The sequence below is a fragment of the Stylophora pistillata genome, chromosome 10 (genome assembly GCF_964205215.1).
Source record: "Stylophora pistillata chromosome 10, jaStyPist1.2, whole genome shotgun sequence".
Lineage (NCBI taxonomy): Eukaryota > Metazoa > Cnidaria > Anthozoa > Scleractinia > Pocilloporidae > Stylophora > Stylophora pistillata.
Genome location: NC_142528.1, coordinates 6,908,015 through 6,920,053, shown reverse-complemented (window position 1 = coordinate 6,920,053; position 12,039 = coordinate 6,908,015). Strand labels below are relative to the sequence as shown.

The 12,039-nt window shown below is 39.3% G+C and overlaps 1 protein-coding gene and 1 pseudogene across 1 annotated transcript in view; both read right to left on the bottom strand.

Moving 5' to 3' along the window:
- Positions 1–12,039, bottom strand: part of LOC111345785 (uncharacterized) — a 304,322-nt gene that overhangs the window by 253,215 nt on the left and 39,068 nt on the right. The gene's annotated exons all lie outside the window — the stretch shown is intronic.
- LOC148721605 (uncharacterized) lies at positions 8,271–10,571 on the bottom strand (annotated as a pseudogene).

The following is a 12,039-nucleotide window of genomic DNA, read 5'->3' as shown; positions in this document are numbered from 1 at the left end:
CACGATATGCCACCACACCACTGATATATTCTTCCTTTAATCTCAACGTATACCTTGCAGGTAGCTTTCAATTCAAAAATCCCCATGTTCTGTTCAAACCATTTACGCCTACCATAGCGGCGTTCTGCACGTTTCAGATCACGCTCGGTCCATTTCGAACAAAGCTCTCTTCCACAACCCTCCTCCGGCCTTGCTCGGAATTCTATCGATTCCCTTGAGTTTAAGTAAACTCCATCGAGTTTCATACGCCATACTAAAGCGTATTTTCCTGGAAGAACGCCGACGAAAAACTGGTTGATTTGAAGCCAACAAACAGAGTTCAGTTGAACCACTTCTCCATATGTGCTTTCCCTGTCTTTCGCTTTCTGTAAATAATGACCGTTCAGCCAACTTACATCAAAAGAAGTAGCAGGCTTCTTACTTGTAGCTAGTTTGAAATAGAGCCCTCTGTAATGTATCCCGGGATTTTCGTTCTCAGAAACTGCCTGCCGTCCAAACCGTCTCTCGATGAGGATTTTCCAAACGATGTTGTTGCGAGATATTTCGTTCCAGAATTTACAAGTCTTTCCCAAATTTATCAGATCTTTACCATTCAGGAAGGACGCAATATGTTCTGCAACAACTACAGGAAGCGTTGTGCTGTCAAATGAAATATCTTGAGAGATATTCTGACGAGTATCTCCGCGATTAATCGCCTGAAATGCTCCCTGAATGAGGGCCATTTCAAATGTGCGACATGCGAGAACCTAAGAAGGTAGATCCTGGACAAAATGTTCGATTCGTCGTTTCGTTATGTCGAGTCGTTGTTTTCCGAGTTCGACTCGTCGAACTTTCAGTTCGTTTCGTCGTATTCTTGGGTTTCAGGTGACGTCACAAGCTTTGCTGAAGTTAGTGTCCGCCATGTTGGTGTCCCTCGGGTGTCAAATTTATGAATAATTAGTCGATTTCTATAGTGAAGCCCTCTCTCTTATCGCCATATTATTTCGCCAACTACATGAATATCCAGAAAGAAAAAAGCGATAAAAGTATCTGGCATTCATTTTAAGGTATCCCAGTGCTCTCTGAGTATGCCGAAAGCTTAGAGAGTTGGAGGGAAAGATGTTTGCAAAAGATCTCGGTCATCGGGATTGACCCTGCAAGCATACCAGCCGAGAAGTTCAGTCCAAAATGCTTGCCTCCTGTGGAAGTGTCGGACTTGCTGAGTTACCTCGTTCTTGAGACCAGCTTCTACACTAAGAAGCAATTCAAGGCGTTCAAGAGTCTAGAGGCGTTTAATCAAATGGTGTCGGGATTTGTAACCTCAGTTGTAGGCAAAGTAATCGCCGGCAAGTATGTCGTGAGAGCACGAGTTTGGCATTCACAGCATATGAATGATCCTTTAGTGAACATTTGGGTCATTTCCGAAAACGATGGGACTATTTTGTCAGCCCATTGCTTGGGATGCAAAGCTGGACTGGCTGAGTCATGCTCACATATCGCGAGTGTTTTATTTTATGTTAGAGGCAACTACTCGAATTCATGGCAAGCGCGCTGGGTGTCACGAAAACTCAGACCCCTCGAGGTGTTCTCCAAGCTTCCGAAGTGCTCCATAATTCGATAGTGCATAGCATAAAGCATGAACCAATTGTTTCATAACATAACCGGTGGAATAACGCAACAAATCCGATGCGAAAGACGGAAAACAATATCAAGAGTGATTCTTCAGTGAAGCGAATCGTGACTGCGCTGATGCCGAGTCTTCTTTCCCGTTGTTTTTCTCTTTCTGCCTCATTTAAGAACTCTAGCCCAAGGGTCGCAAAATTGTCTTCGTTTTGGGACTGATGGGCCGAGTCTCTGTTTGTATCCATTATTATCGCGAAATATTTAAGAATTTTAACAGAGCGACAACATGGATCCTGTGCGACGAAGTATAAAAAAGTAAACAAACGTCTCTTTCGGCTCGTCAAAATCACGCCACATTTTAATACTTTGGTGTTGGAGCGAGCACATTTGATCTACAACAGCCGCAAGCCTCGAACCATACAACAACTTCTAGTTCCTCCTGTTCTTCCACTTGATTTGTAATGATCTTAGGTATAGCGCATTAGATCATATATCTAATGAATTTTGCGCTCTAGAAATAATAAAATTATTAAATTATTATACGAAAAAATCCTTAGTCTTTATGCTTTCTACTTTTGCTCGAACACCCAACAACAATGCATAAACACCATCCCTTCTTTCTCACATGAACTCCTCGTTAGATACGGTCTGTTTACGCTCGATGGACACCAAGATGGCGGATAGTAACCGTTGCTAAGCTATTGGTCACGTGGGTGAAACCCAAGAATTGTCAGTTCAATTCGTCGGCTGGCCTCTTCGACTCGTCGTTTTACGAGTCCGACTCGTCATCGACCACATCGGTTCGTCGTTTCGTCATTTCGTCATAGCGTTTCGTCGTTTCGTTATGTCGTTCCGTCGTTTCGTTATGTCGTTTCGTCGTTTCGTTATGTCGTTTCGTTATGTCGTTTCGTTATGTTGTTTCGTTATGTCGTTTCGTTATGTCGTTTCGTCGTTTCGACTTGTCCACTCGACAGGAGCTATAATTCAACCTACATTACATGAACAATTTCTTGATTCCATTCACTCTTACATGAATCATTAATATGATATACATAATTTGCTCTCTGCCAAAGGAAGTGGATCCTTTAAACAGCGATTTACGCCACAGCAAGGAATTCGCCTTGAGTCGAGTGAATGATCGTTTTCATGAAAGTGACAATGGAATTGGATACCTAGTAACACACCTTGACAGAGTCTTCTAATTTTGTCCAGTCTGTTATGTTTATTGTACGATTTTAGGCCGTTAACTAACGCCTTAATTTCGTCCAGTCTGTTATATTTATTGTACGATTTTAGGCCGTTAACTAACGGCTTAATTTCGTTTAGTCTGTTATGTTTATTGTACGATTTTAGGCCGTTAACTAACGGCTTAATTTCGTTCAGTCTGTTATGTTTATTGTACGATTTTGGGCCGTTAACTAACGGCTTAATTTCGTCCAGTCTCTTATATTTATTGTACGATTTTAGGCCGTTAACTAACGGCTTAATTTCGTTTAGTCTGTTATGTTTATTGTACGATTTTAGGCCGTTAACTAACGGCTTAATTTCGTTCAGTCTGTTATGTTTATTGTACGATTTTGGGCCGTTAACTAACGGCTTAATTTCGTCCAGTCTGTTATGTTTATTGTACGATTTTAGGCCGTTGACTAACGGCTTAATTTCGTTCAGTCTGTAATGTTTATTGTACGATTTTAGGCCGTTGACTAACGGCTTAATTTCATTCAGTCTGTTATGTTTATTGTACGATTTTAAGCCATTAACTAACGGCTTAATTTAGTTCAGTATGTTATGTTTATTGTACGATTTTAGGTCGTTAACTAACGGCTTAATTTCGTTCAGTCTGTAATGTGTAAGACGGCCAAAACGGTCGACGTAAGAACAAAAGATCCGAGGGAAGATTTACAAGTTTATTACACAGCAAATAAATGCAACGGTACAATAAAAAAACGGGAACGAGTGACACTAAACAATAAATAAGAAAACAAAGTTCCAATGAGCCAAATGATGTAGCAAGATTAAAATGACTTAGGAAAAAGTACTTAACATTAAAAGATAACCTACAGACAGAAATAATTCAGTAAAGAAAGGAAACAAACAAAGTACTTGAAAACAGGAAATTGTGTGACAGAAACTATCAAAAATAGTGATTGCTACACCAGGCATGAATTCAACAAAGATTACAAGCTAGGCTTAATATTACAACTTGAGCTAATACAGTATAAAACAATGAAAGGAGAAAATGAAACTACTAGTGTAATGAAAACACAGGAATCATAGCAACAATGAATTGGAAGCAGGTAAGCAAAATATTACAGCTGCTAAAACGAAAACAATTGAAGTTCATATAGCAGAGAAATTACATGCTGTGCGACAAAGGTCAGAGTAAATAAATAAGATACAGTAGCAAGATACAAAGAGTATGTGGCTAAACTAAGCAAATTCTAACCCGAAAGTCACTACAAAAATACAATGGAAACAACTACATGCTAAGCTTAAGGCTCAAACAAACATAAAATACTGAAACATACTAAAAGCTAGTATAGCTTAGAATCCGCTTTAAAGACACTCTCAGGAAGGCAACAAATCAACTGAACTCACCGAGCAAACAGTTGTAACTTATAGTAAAATACAGGAAAAGGTAAAAATAACTTAAAACCAAATTTGGGCTAGGAGCGATTAATTAAACAGGAATTACCTAAGGGAAATCGGCAATTAAACAGGAATTACATAAGGGAAATCGGCAGTTAAAGGAATAATACAATTAACACATTACTAACACAATTAACACATTACTAACATTACTGACAAATCGCTAAAATTCCATAAAATAAAATAAACAGAACAAACATGTTTTAAGTAGGAAATAAGCCTAAGTGACTCTGTCACAAATGTTTATTGTACGATTTTAGGCTGTTAACTAACGGCTAAATTTCGTTCAGTCTGTTATGTTTATTGTACGATTTTAGGCCGTTAACTAACGGGTTAATTTCATTCAGTCTGTTATGTTTATTGTACGATTTTAGGCCGTTAACTAACGGCTTAATTTCGTTCAGTCTGTTATGTTTAATGTACGATTTTAGGCCGTTAACTAACGGCTTAATTTCGTTCAGTCTGTTGTTTTTATTGTACGATTTTAGGCTGTTAACTAACGGCTTAATTTCCTTCAGTCTGTTGTGTTTATTGGGAGATTGTAAGCCGTTAGTTAACGGCTTAAAATCGTACAATATATAGACTGAGTTAGTGGCCTAAAATCTCTCAATATACAGACCGAGATAGTCGCTTAATAAGCCGTTATCTGATCGCCCTAAGAGAACCTATGGCATTTGCGACAATATCGTATCCTTTGAGGGAAAGATCTTAAAAGGTAGCTTGACCAAACAAGAACACGTTAAAGTTCTTTACAACTGATCTGTGCATAGCGAACTGTGATTCGCTGGAAAATTTTTCAAAGATTCCAGGAGTAATAATCTCCACTTTGACACCTGGCAGACTTCTGCTATACTTCTGATGCAGACGGGAGCCAACAGCGACGACCGCATCCGCTAGTTTACACAAGTCAATTTCTATCTTATGCTTCTTCTCGTTCTCTTCGATTGTGTCTGTTGCAGCCATAGTTTTCTTGTATTTTCCGAGGTCCTCACAGTAAACGTGGACAAATTGAATCCATTTACACAATGTGGCCTGTACTAAGAAATACGCTGGACCACCGAACTTTCTTCCGTGGCCTATAATCAGATGTGGATTTGGGAGCTCGGAGGGTGGAAACTTCAAGCACTCGAAGGGATCAGCTGAAACAGGAACACTTTGAGCTGTGATTAACTTTCTTTACATTGTGTTGTTTGGCATCTTCTTTGTCCTGGTCATCGCTTTTGGAGACGTAGCAATGGATTTTCATACCACCAGTCGTCGTTTGTGCCAAATTAATAGCAAATTCGCGATTGAAAGTGGATAATCCACCCTTCGAAGATTTCCACTCGTCACAGAGGAACATGGCATCAATAAGCCTCTCTCTGTTCTTCACCTCTTTGCTACTGGTAGCGGTCGAACCCTCCGAAGACGCCATTTGTTAGTGTTGCTTTGCTTTCTTTCACCAATCAATGAGTGTCACCCAACTAAACATTACATTCGATGTAGATTACGGAGGATCATTCACGTCTGATCTTACCCATTTGATGCATCTGACGCCCCCAGTCAGTCGTATTATGGAAGTTGCGCCGATAGATCATAGCGGTTAGCTGTACAGCGGTCTAGGACAACCTCTGTCCCACGGCACCCAGGAGCGGGCAACGGCTGCTCGACCAAAACTCTGAATACCTACAGCCCCCTCTACTAACTATGCTCCAGGTAACACTCGAGCACTGTTCCCGAGCTCGGCGTGACTCGCCAATACCTTACTTTCGACAGTTGCCACACTACATCTTCCTACTCTTGCGAAGCATTTCTGGGGTGCCTCGCTGGACCCGCCTCGCTTGGTGATAAAACAAAGTTTATCCGGCATGTTTCAAACTATATAACTGACATAACATCACTCGAAACTAACTAAAATTGTTGGAGAAGCTCTCGAGCAGAAATTGAGGTGATGGAGCAGAAAACAATCACGGAACGGTGACAAACCGCTAAAAATATATTGATACATCTGAGTTTAGAAAGCCGCGAAAACAATAGTCGAGTTTCAAGGTCAACAAATAAATAAGATGCTGAAAACAAAGACTTCCACGCCAATGCAAACATACTTTTTCAGGGCACAGGGGTGTCTGAACGACGCCCACTTTTAAAACGGATCAACTGGGCCTCAGAGGATCCGGTAGATGTTCCAATCCCTCTTTAGGGGGAGGAGTTACTCCTCAGAATTCTCATTAGGGGTGAGCTACTTGGATCTCCAAATCCTGACTCTAATTTAAACAGGTCTTTCCTTTTTCTCAGACATGACTTCTGAAAGTTGTTTTCTTAATTCTTCTTTTTCCATGATATTCACTTTTTTCATAATAAAGCACCATCTTCAATTCTATACATTACATTTCTCACTCACGTGTTGTCATCAATGTCAGTCTCCATATAACGCTGTTTTTAAGCACATCTCTGTAGAAGAATATTTGTCCTCCCTACTTCATTTAAACTTTTAAAACGAAACTCTTAGTAAAAGACGGCGTTTGGCTCATCAGGCGTATGTGCATGAGGGCAATACATAGCTTGAGATTAGGGTTAGAGTTAGTGTTATCCAATTTGATCTTAGAGGCTATTCGGATGTCTTGGAGAGCAGAGTCGTTTTTGCAGATTCTACACAAGTCCTGGTTTTTTAAGGCTCTAAATTTTAATCCGACAGAAGTAAAGCACTGAGATTATAGGTAACCTACAATATTTTTAGCGTTGTTGGCATCAGTAGTAACTGGGACAGAGCCTAGCGCTGGTAAGCAGAAGCTCTCTGACATGTAAGACTTGTAAGTCTTTTGTCTTTGTTGAACTGAGCTTTCAATCTCAGCCAGGCTGAACTATTAAAGTTTACCTCATTCCTTCGCTCTATGGTATTCAAGCGGATGCATGTGTTCTAGGTAATGTTTCCTTTCCTTTAGACAAATTCATTTGAAGCAAGAGATAATGTTCTCTTGTCAAAAGCTAGGAACAAAGAAGAATCACGTAGAACGATGCTTCATTTATATTCTGATGGTGTATTACATTTAATCATCATAGTCCTTATACATATTCAATGTCCTTGGTTAAAATTCTTCGCAGTTTAATGTGGTGACAAGGTTGAAAACATTACTCCATAATTACTACCCATCTAAACTATTAACGGTATGAAGGAATGTTTTACTTACAAGATACTAAATAATGTCAATATATTTACCTTAAAGACTCTTGTTTCCATATTTAAGAAACATAATTAAAAATACATTTGTAAAATAAGTTGTGTTCTGAGAGTTGTCAATTCTAAAACAACAACTTCTGATTTTATCAATTAGATTACATCTACATTACATTCTGGCCTATTCCATGAGACTAAAAAGAGACTATACTATAAATAATTTCCTACCATTAGTAATATGTGGAGAACACGATAGTTTTTTCCAACACCTAAATCTGCCTGAGAGAACCAACAATGTAAACAAAGAAGGGTTCATTTTCAAAACGTTAACATATATCGCTATCATATTTGTACTTCACTATTTAATGTAATATATTAAAATTTCTTCTTTCGGAAGAGAAAGATATTTATCAACTACGTTATAAAAATTTAATTCAATATTCTTTGCATCCTACAGACCCGTTGTACGAAGATTATCTACGCTTCCAGAAAAAGACTCATCTTGCTAAAGGATTTAAAACTTATTTTCTAAAATGATCATTGAAACTGAGTTTAATAACCGTCTATCTAACAACACTGAGTCAGTCATCAATTGTTGATTCAACGTTTTGTCTGCCACACTGAGAGTCTTTTAGAGCACACTGTTTGATCGACAACTGAAGGAGAGTCAATAAAGTGACGTAACCTAACAAACTGTTCTTTCTTGAATTTAAAAAATAAACATGCGTAAAACAATAATTCTATACTTGTAAAATTGTATTATTACATGACAAGCGATAAGTAGCAGGAGAAGCTTATCCAAGCACTATGTCTCTGACTTAATGGACTGAGAGAATGGAACGGGAAAGTACCAAGCCTCCTCTGACTAATTGGGACGGGAAAGTACCAGGCCTCCTCTGACTTACCAGTCAGTGCCAGTTATCGCTTCAGACAAACGCCGTTTGCCCATATCTGTTACCTTCCAATTTCCATAGCTTGCAGTTGGTATCAGTAAGGCTTTGCACAAGTACTTTAATCCTTCATCTCCTAATTCATTGTGACTGATGTCTAAGCTCGTTAATATACGGTCCTTGTTGGTTAAAGATCTAGCTAAGTCTTTTTATACTCTATCTCCTAATCTATTACGACGGACGTTTAACCTGGTTAAGGTGCAGTTACCGCTTATCACAATTGTAAACAAGGGTATTATTTCTTCATCCCCTAACCCATTCGGAGCACCGGTTAAGCTGGTTAATGTGCAGTTGGTGCTGATCAGTGCGTCACACAAGTGTTTCAATCCTTAAATTCCAAAGTGAGTCCAACTGACGTTCAAACTGGTTAACTTGCAGTTAATACTGGTGAGCGCCTTACACAAGTGCATCATTCCTTCGTCTCCCAGCCGATTCACAGACGTTTAAGGTGGTTAACTTGCAGTTCACACTGGTCAGCGTCTCACACAGTTGTTTTATTCCTTGACTTTGTAAACCATTTTCAAACAAGGACAAGCTGTTAAGTTCACCCTGAGTAACAGCTATACTCAAGTTCTTCAAACCTTCATCAGGTATCCGACTCTTCGAAATGATCAATCTGGCTACTTTCCAGTCCCTGTCGGTGATCGCTTTACACAATGTTACCAAATCAGGGTCGTACACTGTTGGCCACGCCCACAATATGCTTGACGTCGAACTGTATGACGATGAACTAATCTTTTCCTCGTCCTCGTCCTCGTACCACATTTCATGATACAAGCCCCATGGTAGGTTATGTAAAGGAAGTTCATCCATAAACAGCAGCACCACTTGCCATGCACCTTCTCTGATGTGAATGGTAAGGAATGCTTTCAATTCATATTCATCCATTGCTTCTCGTAATTCGTTCACGGTGCTAGGCGACTGTAGTACTGAAAGATTAAAGAAAATAATTATTAATCTTTTACTTGAAAATGTTGCTGCAAATAAAAAACCGCCTTTACACTTTTTTAATTTCAAACCTGACATAAAAACCACGAAACGAGCAGCTTTAACATCAGTATTCTAGTACGTACTTATGGACCAAGTAGGATTGCATGTCCGTCCGGCTTGATCTTACTCAGTCAATCAGACTTTTTTCTATGACCGCCGCACTTCTCTTTCTCCTTTCCTCTCGCGGGGCTGTACCCTAAGCCGTGGAGCTTTTAATGCCCCTGCTCGCGCAAACGTACACGGCCCTAATAGCGGGGTTTGTTCCAGTTTTACATCATTTGTTTTCCTTGAAGAACGGGCATTAGACCGCGTAGGTCATTTCATTATTGTATAAATATACCAGGTCTTCAGAGGAAGAACAAACCTAACACAAGATCACAATCTTGACTATTACAAAAACCCAGCATTTCTCTGTATCTTACGACAGAATATAGATAACTGAAAATATGTTTGAAAACCAATAAAAACTGTTAAGTTATTTTAACCATATTAAGTACTTCGCCTGCGTAAGCCAAGTTTGTCTGGCTCATTTAATAAGTAGCTGACATAGCTCTGGAGTTCCTCAGGTAAACTGACATCAAACTCCACCAGTCCTGATCTAATGATCGGATACAAGGTGTTCTTTAGTGCTGTTATGAAGGACATAAAAAAAGCACAAACTATTTCAGTACTTTAGGTCATATTCTCAGTTAGGAGAAATTATTGAAAAAATGAAGTACGTCTCTTGAAGACAAAGTAAGCGTCAATGTTGTCGTGAACTGAGACAGAACACCGCCAAGTTTAGGTTTAAACTTACATTTGACATACCAAGATACCACCAACATTTCATGTCTTTGATGATTTCTAACACAGATCATTATTTGCAACAGTTCTTTGGTGCACGAGCTACCCGAGGGTCTCCCTGGAGTGATAGCTCTTATGGGTAACAGTTTAAATTTCAGCCATTTTACGGCTAACGGTTAAAATTTTGGCCATTTTATGGCAAATGGTTCATTTCTTTCTTTTCTTCAGTGAACCCTTTTATACAACTAACGGTTGAATTTTGTCACTACAGTACCGCACAATTCACACGCGTGCAAATCCCAAGCACCACACGCGGGCACCACGCAAACTACGCGTAACATGTTACAGTACCTGAAGTTTGCATGAGTAGCAAAAGTTGAAAGTTTCTAGGACCTGGATGAGCTTATCCTAACAAGCAAATTATTTTTTTTAACAGGCACTAAGAAGAAATTCTCTTTTCCCTTGTCTTTTTCCTTTTGTTTTACTGTATTTCAGTATTTTCTAGTGCAATGGGAGATTGTCTCCAAGCCTAGCTACATGAGAGCTGATGGATAGGTTCCCAGGATTTGCTCTTCGTGAGAACAGTCCCCATCTAAGTGCTGGGTGCCAAAAGAAGAACGTAAATGATATCTTAGTTTACCAATGAGCATCGTAGTTGTAAATAATTACTGCAATAGAAGGAGAGATCATTCGATAAGGAACTGGAAATGTTTAACAGCAGTCTGCTATTTAAAAAATTGATGACAAAGTCATCAAAGCTCTTAAAATGTTGTGGACTCAGGAGGAGCAGCCAAGTGAGTCTCCAACAAACTTGACCGCTGTGATGACGAATATCGTTGTCGATAAGGGTACAGACCACGCTAAGCCACTGTCGATCTGTAACTTATCACAATATCAACGTCAAATAAAACGATTCTTTCAGTGCGTGACACGTTGTATAACACGTTGAGCAGCGTTGTCTGTACTATTATCAACAACGGCATATTGGCAGATTGCCAAATTACTGCCAATTAATTGTGGTTAAAAAAAAAAACTTTTCTGACAATAGTTCTTGTCCAATGAGTGCCGGTGCGAGAATTTCTACAATTATTGTAAAAAACAATTCTCTCTCTAAATGTGCGTTATCTATTCATCATCCATTCTCTTTTTCTCCAGTTTCCTGAGTAGTTCCTCTAGTTCTTCTAGTTCTTCTTCAAAGGCGGAAAGAGGAAGAGGTGAACTGCCCCAGAGAGGAGGTAAGCAGAAAAATGGTTTAAAACATTGAACACCATTCTTGGTTGGTAGTATCATAGCATTATAACTTACATATGGAATAAATACACATTATCCGATGTTTTGCAAGTTGCATGCAGGGCTTGGAAATATAGGAGCAATGAGCAAAATCAGTCTCGTCGTATTGTATGTTAACACGCTTCATAGTTCGTGGAATCAATCCTATGGATTGCATAAGGTGACCCGGAAAGACGAAAACTACACGCATAAAACCATACAGGAGTCCTTTAAAACAAACAAAAAAAGCGCTTCACCTAAAGGTTTGTTTCTGAAAAAATTCAAGCCTTTCAGTTGTAAATGGAGTAAACTAGAGCAACCATCTCTTTGCTTTACTTTCCATATTTTTGCCCTTGTTCAACAGAACCACTGTGCATGTTTTACTCGCCTTTCCATCTTTGTCTGGCAAGATTCATACATAGTTCTTTGAGTTCTTCCTCAAGATTAACAGTAAAGAGTTCATGCAGGGGAGGCAGAGTAAAAGGCACAAGTAGGGGTATCCAATGATCTTTGCGAACATTTGCGAGCATGCGAGCAGTATGTTTACTTTTGGGAACACGAGCAGTTGTCAAATTTTTTTTGCGAGCAGCGAGCACTTTAGAAAATACAGATGGCTAGGAGCAAGCACTTTAGAAAAATACA